The sequence below is a fragment of the Arachis ipaensis genome, chromosome B07 (genome assembly GCF_000816755.2).
Source record: "Arachis ipaensis cultivar K30076 chromosome B07, Araip1.1, whole genome shotgun sequence".
In the NCBI taxonomy this organism is placed as follows: Eukaryota; Viridiplantae; Streptophyta; class Magnoliopsida; order Fabales; family Fabaceae; genus Arachis; species Arachis ipaensis.
In genome coordinates, this window is record NC_029791.2 from 15,758,098 (window position 1) to 15,768,737 (window position 10,640).

At 37.7% G+C, this 10,640-nt stretch overlaps 1 long non-coding RNA gene across 1 annotated transcript in view; it reads right to left on the reverse strand.

Moving 5' to 3' along the window:
• The window catches only part of LOC110264485, a 1,890-nt gene continuing 375 nt past the window's right edge, over positions 9,126–10,640 (reverse strand). Inside the window, exon 3 of the long non-coding RNA XR_002350666.1 lies at positions 9,126–9,224. This is a non-coding gene — a long non-coding RNA (uncharacterized LOC110264485). The remainder of the gene's footprint in view (positions 9,225–10,640) is intronic.

Consider the following 10,640-nt stretch of genomic DNA (forward strand, 5'->3'; position numbering starts at 1 on the left):
TTTAAATTAGACTGAACTTTTATTTATATTAGACTAAATACTAAATATATTTTTAAAAAATTTAAATTATACATAATAATTTATTACTATTAAAAAAAGTTGGGGGGCTGAGGCCGCCACTCGCCCCCTTATGTCCATCCCTGATCATGTGCATTTTGTTTGTTTGTTTGCTATGCATTACTTGGAAATACCTAACTGGATATATTATGATAATTACTATATTTGCTACTTGCACTACTTGTCTCCTACCTATGCTTGCAAATTGACTATTTGTCTGTCTTTGCAAACTCACCGGAGATGGAGGAATGGAGGAAAGTGGGACAAATTTAGTATTAAGATTAAGTTTAAGGTGAGTTTAGATTTCCCTAGATAACTACCCTTTTTATGGTTTCTGCTTCGAATCATTGCTATTTGACTCGGACCTATTCTAAAAAAGTCGAGGCATTTCGAATTTTTTGTTGACACGGACAAAGTCAAGGAAAACCTCTGAAATTATTTTAATATTGGACCTTGGACATATCTCTCGCCGTAACCTTCTCTTGAATTCTCAAAGCTTCTTTCGCTCCATCCCCGCAGGGGCAGAGAAAATGGACGGAATTTCTATGAATTAGATTCATAAGAACCGACTAACTATCTTTTTTATTTATATCTTTTTTTAAATAAAAGGGGTAAATTTACCCATTTTGGTTTTTTATTTCTAGCCCAGTTCATTTTGAATTTGGTAGTTTGACCGTGGAATTTCGTTCTTTCTTTATTTCCGGAATATGAGTGTGTGACTTGTTCTAATTGATCTTATTGCAAATACAGAACAAAAATAAAGGATTTGTCATCTTGATAGAGATGGTTTTACCCTGTCAGATATTATTTTCTAGTATCTGGAGCACGGAATATATAAAATAGATTTTATAAAGTATTAGAACTATGATTCATACTTAATATTTCGACCTCGCAACCGGACTTTAATAAATTTTTATTAGAAGATACGTAAGTTAGAATAAATAAAAAAATTTTGATTCTTTCAAATAAAATTGCCACTGTTTGTCTTTTTTTTTATCAAAGCAAAAAAATGTCTTTTGATTTCTTTTTTCATTCTATCCTATCTATTTCTATCACTCATTCTTAAAACCAGCATTCTTAAGACCAAAGAGTCGGGCGGAAAGGGGGGCTCTCCGTTCCCGGTTCTCCTGTAGCTGAATCCTCCGGAACCACAAGAATCCTTAGTTAGAATGGGATTCCAACTCAGCACCTTTTGAGATTTTGAGAAGAGTTGCTCTTTGGAGAGCACAGTACGATGAAAGTTGTAAGCTGTGTTCGGGGGGGGGAGTTTTAGTACTTTAATCTTTGTAATCTGAGTGTCGGCGTTCTAGGATTGCCTCTGGCATTTCCAGGACCTTATATCTTATATGCGTGGCACCTTTACCATGTTGAGAACCTTTGGTTCTCATCCCATATTGTGTTGTTGTTTTTCAGATGCAGGTCGAGAGGCACCTCGCTAGTTGCCTGAACTTCTGAAGCGGAGTAGTTTATGGGTTTCATTTTGATGTATAGTTATGTATATATGTACTTAACTTTCTCTCCGACTAACTTGTTTATTTTGCTCTTCTTAGAGGTTTATGGAGAGCTAGGATTTTGGCTATGTATTTTGGGTTTGGGATATGTATATATATGTGTAAATATTCTCCGGCCAGCCTTAGCTTCGTAGGCTGAGTTAGAAGCTTGTTATGTTGTACTTTTGCCCCTCTATTCCCACTTTCTGTTTATCAATACTTACGAACCTTAGATTTCTTTGCACGCAAGTAACCCAGTTTTCTGAGTGTTGCGCTTTGCATTTTGCGAATTTGCTTTACCCGTTTTTCAAGGCTCCTAGTATATATCTCATTTTCATTATTATTGTTATTTATATTTTATTTTAGAGGTCGTAATACCACACCACCTCTGTTTTACGACTTAAATGTAAAGATCTGTGTGGTAGGGTGTTATAGTTTACGTGACGACGAGAACGTACGACTTATAAGGTTGTGACACAACCAATGGACAAATGTTCATCTGTTAGAATTATTCGTGTTCCTCGTTGAGTTGGGTGGCTGAGGATCATCTGCAGATACTGTCAATGATAGTCTGTTAAGTGGAGCTGTTAGACGAACTATCAGAAGGACGATGGTGGATCTAAATATGTCACCTGAAGGTAGTCAAAAGGGGTCTAATATTGAAGTTCGTAATGCTGACTTGATGGATGACGATGTTGAAAGTTATGAGGGTTCTGCTATCAGGGATCCGATGATGAATCAGTATGAAGTTAACCCCGATGACGGAGATGATGCTGATAAAGAACCACCCGAAATTCTTGATGATGGTGACGAGGAAGAAGAGATGAACTACTACGGCGACACACAAATTGCTCTGACACAGCCTGCCATTTCTTGATCATATGACCGGCCGGATCATTTCACCAGGTTGAATCTCGATGCAATGACTTCGGATTGGTCGTTTACCCAGGGAGGCCCCAAAGAGGATCCAAGCAACGAGTTCGAGGTTGGACAAAACTTTAAGAACAAGGAAGAAGTCATGTTGGCAGTTAAGCGGTACAGCATCAGGAGGGCTGCAGAGTACAAAATAGTAGAGAGTGACCAGTTGAGGTATAATGCACAATGTATCCAGTTCGGGCCCGGTTGTAATTGGAGTATACTCATATCATATCGCCGAAAGCAAGAAAAGTGGGAGGTTAGGAGATACACTGGTCCTCATACTTGCATGCAAACATCGATGGGCAAGACCATCGTAGGTTGGATTCGAAGGTAATTGCTCAATACAATTTCATGATGGTCAAATCCGATCCAACAATCAGCATCAAGGTTCTGCAAGGAGGTGTGGAGAATCACTTTAGTTACAAGGCGTCCTATAGAAAGGTCTGGCTTGCAAAACAGAGAGTTATTACTAGAATATATTGTGATTGAGAGAAGTCATACAACAAACTTCTACGTTGGTTATTCGCTATGCAGATGTACTTTCCCGATAAGATTTATTTCATTATGGTTATTCGCTATTAAACAATTCAGCCATGTACAATAAGCTAACTGAAAATATGCCTTTAGGTACTTGGGTGCAACTAGTGACACAGCCTTGGCCTGGTTCTACCGACACAGTCATGTTTCATCGGATTTTTTGGACGTTTTCACCGTGTGTTGAGGCTTTTAGGCACTACAAGCCACTTATTTCTATTGATGGCACCCACCTATATGGTAAACACGGTGGGACCTTGCTGATGGCCATAGCTGAAGACGACAACGCAAACATTTTGCCTATTGCATTTGCCGTTGTAGAGGGTAAGACGAAAGAGGTATGGTCGTTCTTTCTTTCGTATCTGCGGTAGCATGTGACACCACAACCTGAGGTCTTAGTGATTTCAGATAGACACAAATCAATTGATGGTGCACTGAATGACGAGGAAAGTTTATGGAAACCACCTCATGCCTTCCAGGCTTTTTGTACAAGACACATTGCAGCCAACTTCATGAATCACTTCCAGAACAAGGACTTGAAGAAGGTTCTGATTAACGCAGCATATTCGAAGTCGCGGCATGAGTTCACTCATTATTTTGGCCGTATGAGGGGTGAAAATGTAGCAATCACAAACTGACTTGAAGAAATGCCATGGTCACAGTGGGTGCAATATGCAGATGAGGGTCGTCGATTTGGTCACATGACGACGAATATCTCCGAGTACATTAACGTTGTGATGAAGGGTTCTCGCAATTTTTCAATCATGGCTCTTGTTAAGTCAAGCTATTTCCGTTTGGGTGAACTTTTTGCTAGGAAGGGTTTCGAGGCCCTTGCCCAACTTCAAGTCGGTGTTGAAATCTCACAAATGTTAATGAAGGCCATAGAACTCAACTCGAAGCATGTGAACACTATGAATGTTTACCAGTTTGATCGATCGAGGACTAACTTCATGATTGAAGAGTTAGCGGAAGTTCTTGAGTCCAGACAATAGAATTACCAAGTGCTACTTGATGAGGGTAAGTGTGACTGTGGGTATTTTCAGGCTCTTCATCTTCCTTGCCGTCACATTCTTGCAGATTGCTCTCATGCAAAACTTGATTGGAAGCGGTTTGTACATCCTGTGTATCGCATGGAGTTGCCCTTCAATGTTTATAGATCAGAGTTTCAACCCATAGGACACGAGGATGATTGGCCATCATATGATGGGCCCCGCATTCGGCCTAACCCTCGGATGATGAGAGTGAAGAGAGGTCGCCCGTCAGCTTCAGGATTCGTAACAACATGGATGACGTTGAGCATAATGGGGAGAAAAGGTGTGGATTGTGTCACCAAAGTGGTCACACGCGGAGGACTTATACCGCTCTTGACGTTGGAGGGGCATCGTCTAGTCGATGTTAGTTAGAGGTATTATTTTCGTATAAACATATGATTGTAATCTTTCTATAAAGTATTTTATTTCGTTAGAAAGTTGTTTACGGCAGTCGGCAGACTTGTTTGAAATTGAAAGTTAACACAATGATATTAAACATAATAAACGTCAAATGCTGTCATCATTTACCAGCTGTATATACTTTTTTACAAGAAACTTACTTTGCGTACATTACAAGTGCATACAATAATCATAAAGACACATAACCTATTAGCCCCGTCCTCGCCTACCACCACGTGGGCCAGGATGTCATCCATGAGACCTAGGGTCGAGACACCCACCTGTGTCACATGCAGAGTGTCTAACATCCGCTGACCTCGACCGAGCAGAGGATCCAGATAAGGCACGGGAGTGCTCATCTAGTCCCTTAGCGTCGCATAATCTGCAGTGGACGATGACCCATTAGACGGATCATCCATGTATCGTGGCTGGTATGCAGACTGAGGAGGAGTAGTGTGCATCTACAAAAATAGCTGGATCTGCTGTGGCATCGTCGTCATATTCGCCAACCCGCCATTACCTTCCTGCATCAACCCCGTCATCCAGTCAGGCACCAGCATCAACCCTCCATGACATGAATATTTATTTTAGATAAGGATACATGATATATGATATGAATATTAATTTATGATTAATTTTGATAATTATTGTGATTTTTTTGTTATTTAAATTCTTTTATTATGGATTTAATTTTTGTGTTAAACAAAAAAAATTAATAATTGATAGATATGGATTCACAAGATTATGGAATTGTTATATATTGTGTCTTATTGTTTTACTTTTTTTGTGGGCTGAGCATAGCATTTTGAATTTGTTGCATAAGGAAATTAGTAACAATCCTTAAATCATATTATACCCATATATTTATAAGGTTTAGTTTTAAAATAAATTAGTTGAACATTATGCTACTAAGGTAGCATTTTTGTGAAAACTAATTTATTTTAAAACATTAAAAATATGGTGATATATAATTCATGTGAATATTAATCGACTAAAAGGAAGATGTATATTTGGTAGCAATGATATTTATGTATTTGGGCAATTAATTAAGAATAATTGATGTTTATTATTTATGCGAACAATAATCAACTTAAAAGAAGTGTATTGTTTGGCCAAATAGTAAAATTAAACCTTATGTTTATTTTTTATTTAATTATGTAATTACTAATCAGCCCAAAAGAAAGTTGGTATTTGGCCAATTGATAGAAAAATATATTGGTAATAAATAAGTATAATTCTCAAATCTACTTAATATACTAAAACTGGGTTTTCCCCCAACTAATGAAGGTGACGTGTCGATCTCTCATTACTCCGTTTTTTCTCTAAAATGAACTTTCCTATTCTCTATTCTAAATTATTTTATAAAAAATATATTTATTATAATTATATTATAATTAATATTTAATGAATAATAAATAATATAACTAACTTAAGAACATATCTTCATTATAATTATATCAAATTAATATTTAATACATTATTAAACTATTTATTAATTGTCAATTAAAAAAATAATAATAATAATAGCACCGGTCGTGGTAATCATGATAAGAATATTTTATTCTAATCATAAAATGATCAAATCTTATGATATTAATAACGCACATTAATTTTAAATATTTTTAGTCCTTTAATAATATTTTAAAGTAACTTTAGAGATTAAATTAGTTTTTTAATATTAATATCTTATGCTCTAATTTTATTAAAATTACCAAATTATCCTTATACCTAATTTTTACCAAAACCCTAAATCCCCAAAATATCATCCTAACCCTAATTCTACCCTAACCCTTAGCCACCACCGCCACACCCCCCAAATCCTTCAGCCAAACCTCAGCCACTAACCAAGAAAGAAATAAAAAAAGAAAGAAAGAAAGGGGGAAAGAGGGAACGGGAGAGTAGAAGGGGAAGAGAGATCGGTGAGGGAGGAGCTACATTGCCATCACCGGCGTTGGGCTCGCCGCCGTTCATACCCCGTTGCGTCACCACCCAGCCGTCTCCAGCCCACCGCCAGTCGCTGTTGTCGTCACCAAGGGAGGAGAGAGAAAGAGGCGAACGCGAGGAGAGAGAGAGAGAGAGGGAGCTCGCGAGGAAGCTGCCGCCGTCGAAGCTGGGTTCGTCGTTGCCGTTGGGGTCCGCATCACTATCGAACTTGCTGCTGTCTCCGAGGGAAAGCCCGTCGCCGCCAGCTTCGTCGGGTCTCCGCCGCCGAACCCGTCTTTGCCACCGCCACTGGAAGCGCGAAGAGAGAACGCGCGAGGGAAACTGTCGCGGAGCTGTCGTCGCCGCCGCGTTGCTGGGCTTGCCGTTGTCCTGCCCGCACGGCTGCTGCGTTGCCGGAGCTCCTTGACCGCCTTCCAAGCCTATGTCTGTTGGTTATACGGTCACGACGAGTTTTTCTGCCGCCATCCAAGCTGCCACTAGAAGGATCCACCACAGCCTCCTCTGTTCTTGTCTTCGAATTAGAACTGCCCTTTTCCACTGAACATGTCTGTTTGAAAAATTAAAATGGGTGTTGCTGCCACCGGTTCGGTCACATTGGAATCACTACTGCTGCCATAAAACAGAAAGGGAAGGGAGTTACTATGTTTAACCTGTGTGAATTCAGCTAGTTGAGGTAGGGGTTTTTCTTAAATCTATTTTACATTACAGGGTTGTTATAAATCGATATTAATGCGTAAAATACATTTTTGTGATTTCGTGAGTCTTATGAATTGAATTGAGTTGTTTTGGTTGAATGAGATCATTAGTTTGATTTGATATTAAACCCGATTTGATATTGGAATTCGATTTTAAAATAAACTTGGAAAAGACTTGATATTTGAAAACGGGTTATTTATTGAGAATGATTTGCTATTTTGGAAATGATTCAAAAAGTGTTTGAGGGAATGGTTTGGTTTGAAACTGTTTGAGAAGACCGAGAATTCTTAACTATTGATTGATGCTGTTGGTTGAAGTCGGTTTAAATTGTGATTTATAGGATTGGTTGATTGAATTCTGGATTTTGTAATTTCTTTGGGTTGAGTACTGTTGTTGTGATAATGGTTGTTGGAAGTGATTTGACTGATTAACAGGTGTTTGGTTTGGTTTGGTTACGTTGGGACCCGAACAAGGTGGTAGAATCCGAGTTTTAGAGGAGATGCTGCCGAAATTTTATAAAATTGGAAGCTTTGTTTGAAGTAATTGTTTAAAAGATTTAGTTCTTAAACGTTATTTGTTTCGGATTGATTTACTTAAAAAAGAAAGAATTATGTTTTGAATTGAGATTGTTGATTAACGGAAAGAAGGATGATGATGATTGATTTGAAATATGATTTTTGAATGAATTTGGAAATGGGATATGGATTGACGAATGATGATGATATTGAGAATGGCTTAGATATTGATGAATGATGAATGAATTATTTATGTGGCTTATGAATTTGAAATATCTGAGATACGAAGTTCCCTGGATTAAGTGCCGTGGCTTGCCACCACGTGTACCAGGTTGAAAACTCGATACTCTGTTGACCCTACGACGTAAGTGTGACCAGGAACTATATAAATTCCCGGGAATGTTACCCCCATTGAGAAATATTGATTATTTGGGAAAAAACTATGCATAGGCTCTTGGCGATGCACGTCGGGAGACAGTCTAAGGACAATTCAGACTTGTCGGGTTGGCTGGATAACCGACAGATGAGCCTCATCAGCCATAGGACAGGCATGCATCATATGCATTTGTATGCTTTGCTTGGGTTTGAACTTGTTTTGGTTTGCCTAATTGCTAAACTGTTCTTAACTGCTACTTGAACTATTTGCTGTAACTGCTACCTACTTGTGCTTTCCTTGTCTGTCTTGCCTGTGTTTATCCTGGCGTGCTACATTTGAGAATGAACTTTGGTGCTGAATTAATGATTGTGTTGTTTGATTGCATGGTTGGTTTCTGATTGAGATTTTTCTTATAAAAAAGGAAAGGTTTCGGATTTTTGATAGATTAAACGTTTCTTTGAAAAGGTTTTGAACGATTACCTACTGGTTTTTAAAAGATTCATAAGGCAATGATAATCACTGAGCTTGAAAACAGTTTTCTTATTAAATATCTTCTTATGACAACTTTGAAACTGCGTGGTAAGACCGTGTGGTTAGGTTCTCACCCCCTACAGCTTTACCTTTTCAGGAACCGGATGAAGAAGCATTAAGAAGAGTTATACTGCGTTTGTTTTATAAGATGTTGTATTAATTAGATATTTTCTCCCCTCGTCCTTGTTATTACAAGTTTGTAAGAGGGATAGGAATTGTATGTTTTATATGTATATTATATTATGAGTTATTATGTAAGGAGTCTTGTATATGAATCTATGCCTATTTGTATTTTTCTTAAGATAAAGTGTTTATTTTCGGTTTTCTAAGAAATCAGCGATACAGTGTGTAACATCCTAACTATCAAAATGTCACGCTTCCGGCTGCGCCACTCTGATAGCTCGAGTATTACCACGACTTTTATAATATTTAAGACTAAAATATGAGCCTGTTTAAAACTTAAAACCGCATAACACTTCGATAACTCTTTTTCGTGAAAACCTAAACATACATGCACATACAATTCAGATATAACCTTTAAGATATATATATATACATATACATAACACTAGTTTACAATTATACATATCATAATTTTCTATCCCTCTTACAAGCTTCATAAAGATAAAGGTGAGGAAAAATAATAGCTACGGTGATACAAAAAGACCGAATAAACAGAAAATAAACATAACTCTCCTGAAGCTTCGTCTTCCATATCCTGAAAAGGAATAACCTGTAGGGGAGTGGCCCAAACAGCTAGATCAGCAACCAACTCTTCACAAACCAATAAATTCAAACACAATCACAATTAATGTGGTTCAAGCACAATCAAGAGCAATTACAACAAGTATAACAGTTAGCAGTTAACATAAGTATTCACATAGGCAACCAAATACAATATGCACACCCAAACAATATCACATAGATGCAAATGATGAATGCCTGTCCTACTGGCTGTGATATCACATTGTCGGTTCAATTGCCAACCCGACACATTCCCATGGGAATGTTGCCTTTCGATCACGTATAAATGGGAACCCTCTGGGATAACGTGCCCGCCACACGGTCCAGGATGTCAGTGCCTGCACACTCCTGTGATCCGAAAGGATGTGAGCGGGATACTTTGTCTCCGACCTCACATCTACACGTAAGCGGGATTAACCACCGTCCTTACGCGGGTGCCGCAACCTCGACAAGCGGGATTAACCACCGTCCTTGCCAGGCACAAACGACTTATCAACAATCTCGTCAATTATCAAATCTCTCAGCATAAGCGGGACAAACCTGGCCCTTACGCCTACCAAACAATAACTCATCAATCTTGATGATATCTACAATCAATCAGGCTCAAAATCTTAATTCAAAATCATTCTTGGTCCATTTACTTTTAAGTAACAAACGTAGTCAATTCACAGCTAGCCAAGAATCACTTTTCAAAACGGAGCCACTTTCCACATCTTTCCAACACTTCCAAAGATCTCAAAACCATGCCAAGTTCAAAATCTCTTTGAAAGACTCAAAATCATTCATTTCTAAATCAAGATTTGGTCGTAAGATTCCTCAGCGGAGTCTCAAGACTTCAGGGGAGAATAACCTAACTCATTTCTTAAATTCCTTGAAAACCTCTGAAACTTTAACTTCTTGAGTTGAATAAATAGAATAGGGTTTAAACCCAAAACCAAATCGTGTTTTCAATTATTCCGCACCAATTTCAAAACCAACCAAACTTAAGCCAAAACCAAATCATTTTTAAACCGAAAACCAATTTTAGTTTCATTCTTAAATCTGTTTCCAAGGGCTCGGGAAGTGTTTCAATTTTAATAAATCAAAGTTCCAGAAAATACTTCAAGCTCTTCCTAAATATCGTAAAGTGAAATAAATTAATTGAAAACCACGTTTATTTTAAACCCATTAAAACCCCCTCCAAAATCTGTTTACGTAAATCAATTTCCAAAACATAAAAATTTCATATTTAAATTGATTTTTAAGGTATAATTCCTTTCTTAATAATTACATCCAAGATATAGAGATTTTCCTACTAAGGCAAGTTCAAACATAATGTATTTCTCAAATATTTAAGTCAAAGCATAATTCATTCTTTTCCAAAATAACAATTCCAATCAAAATCTCAGATTTTCTAGAAATTTCG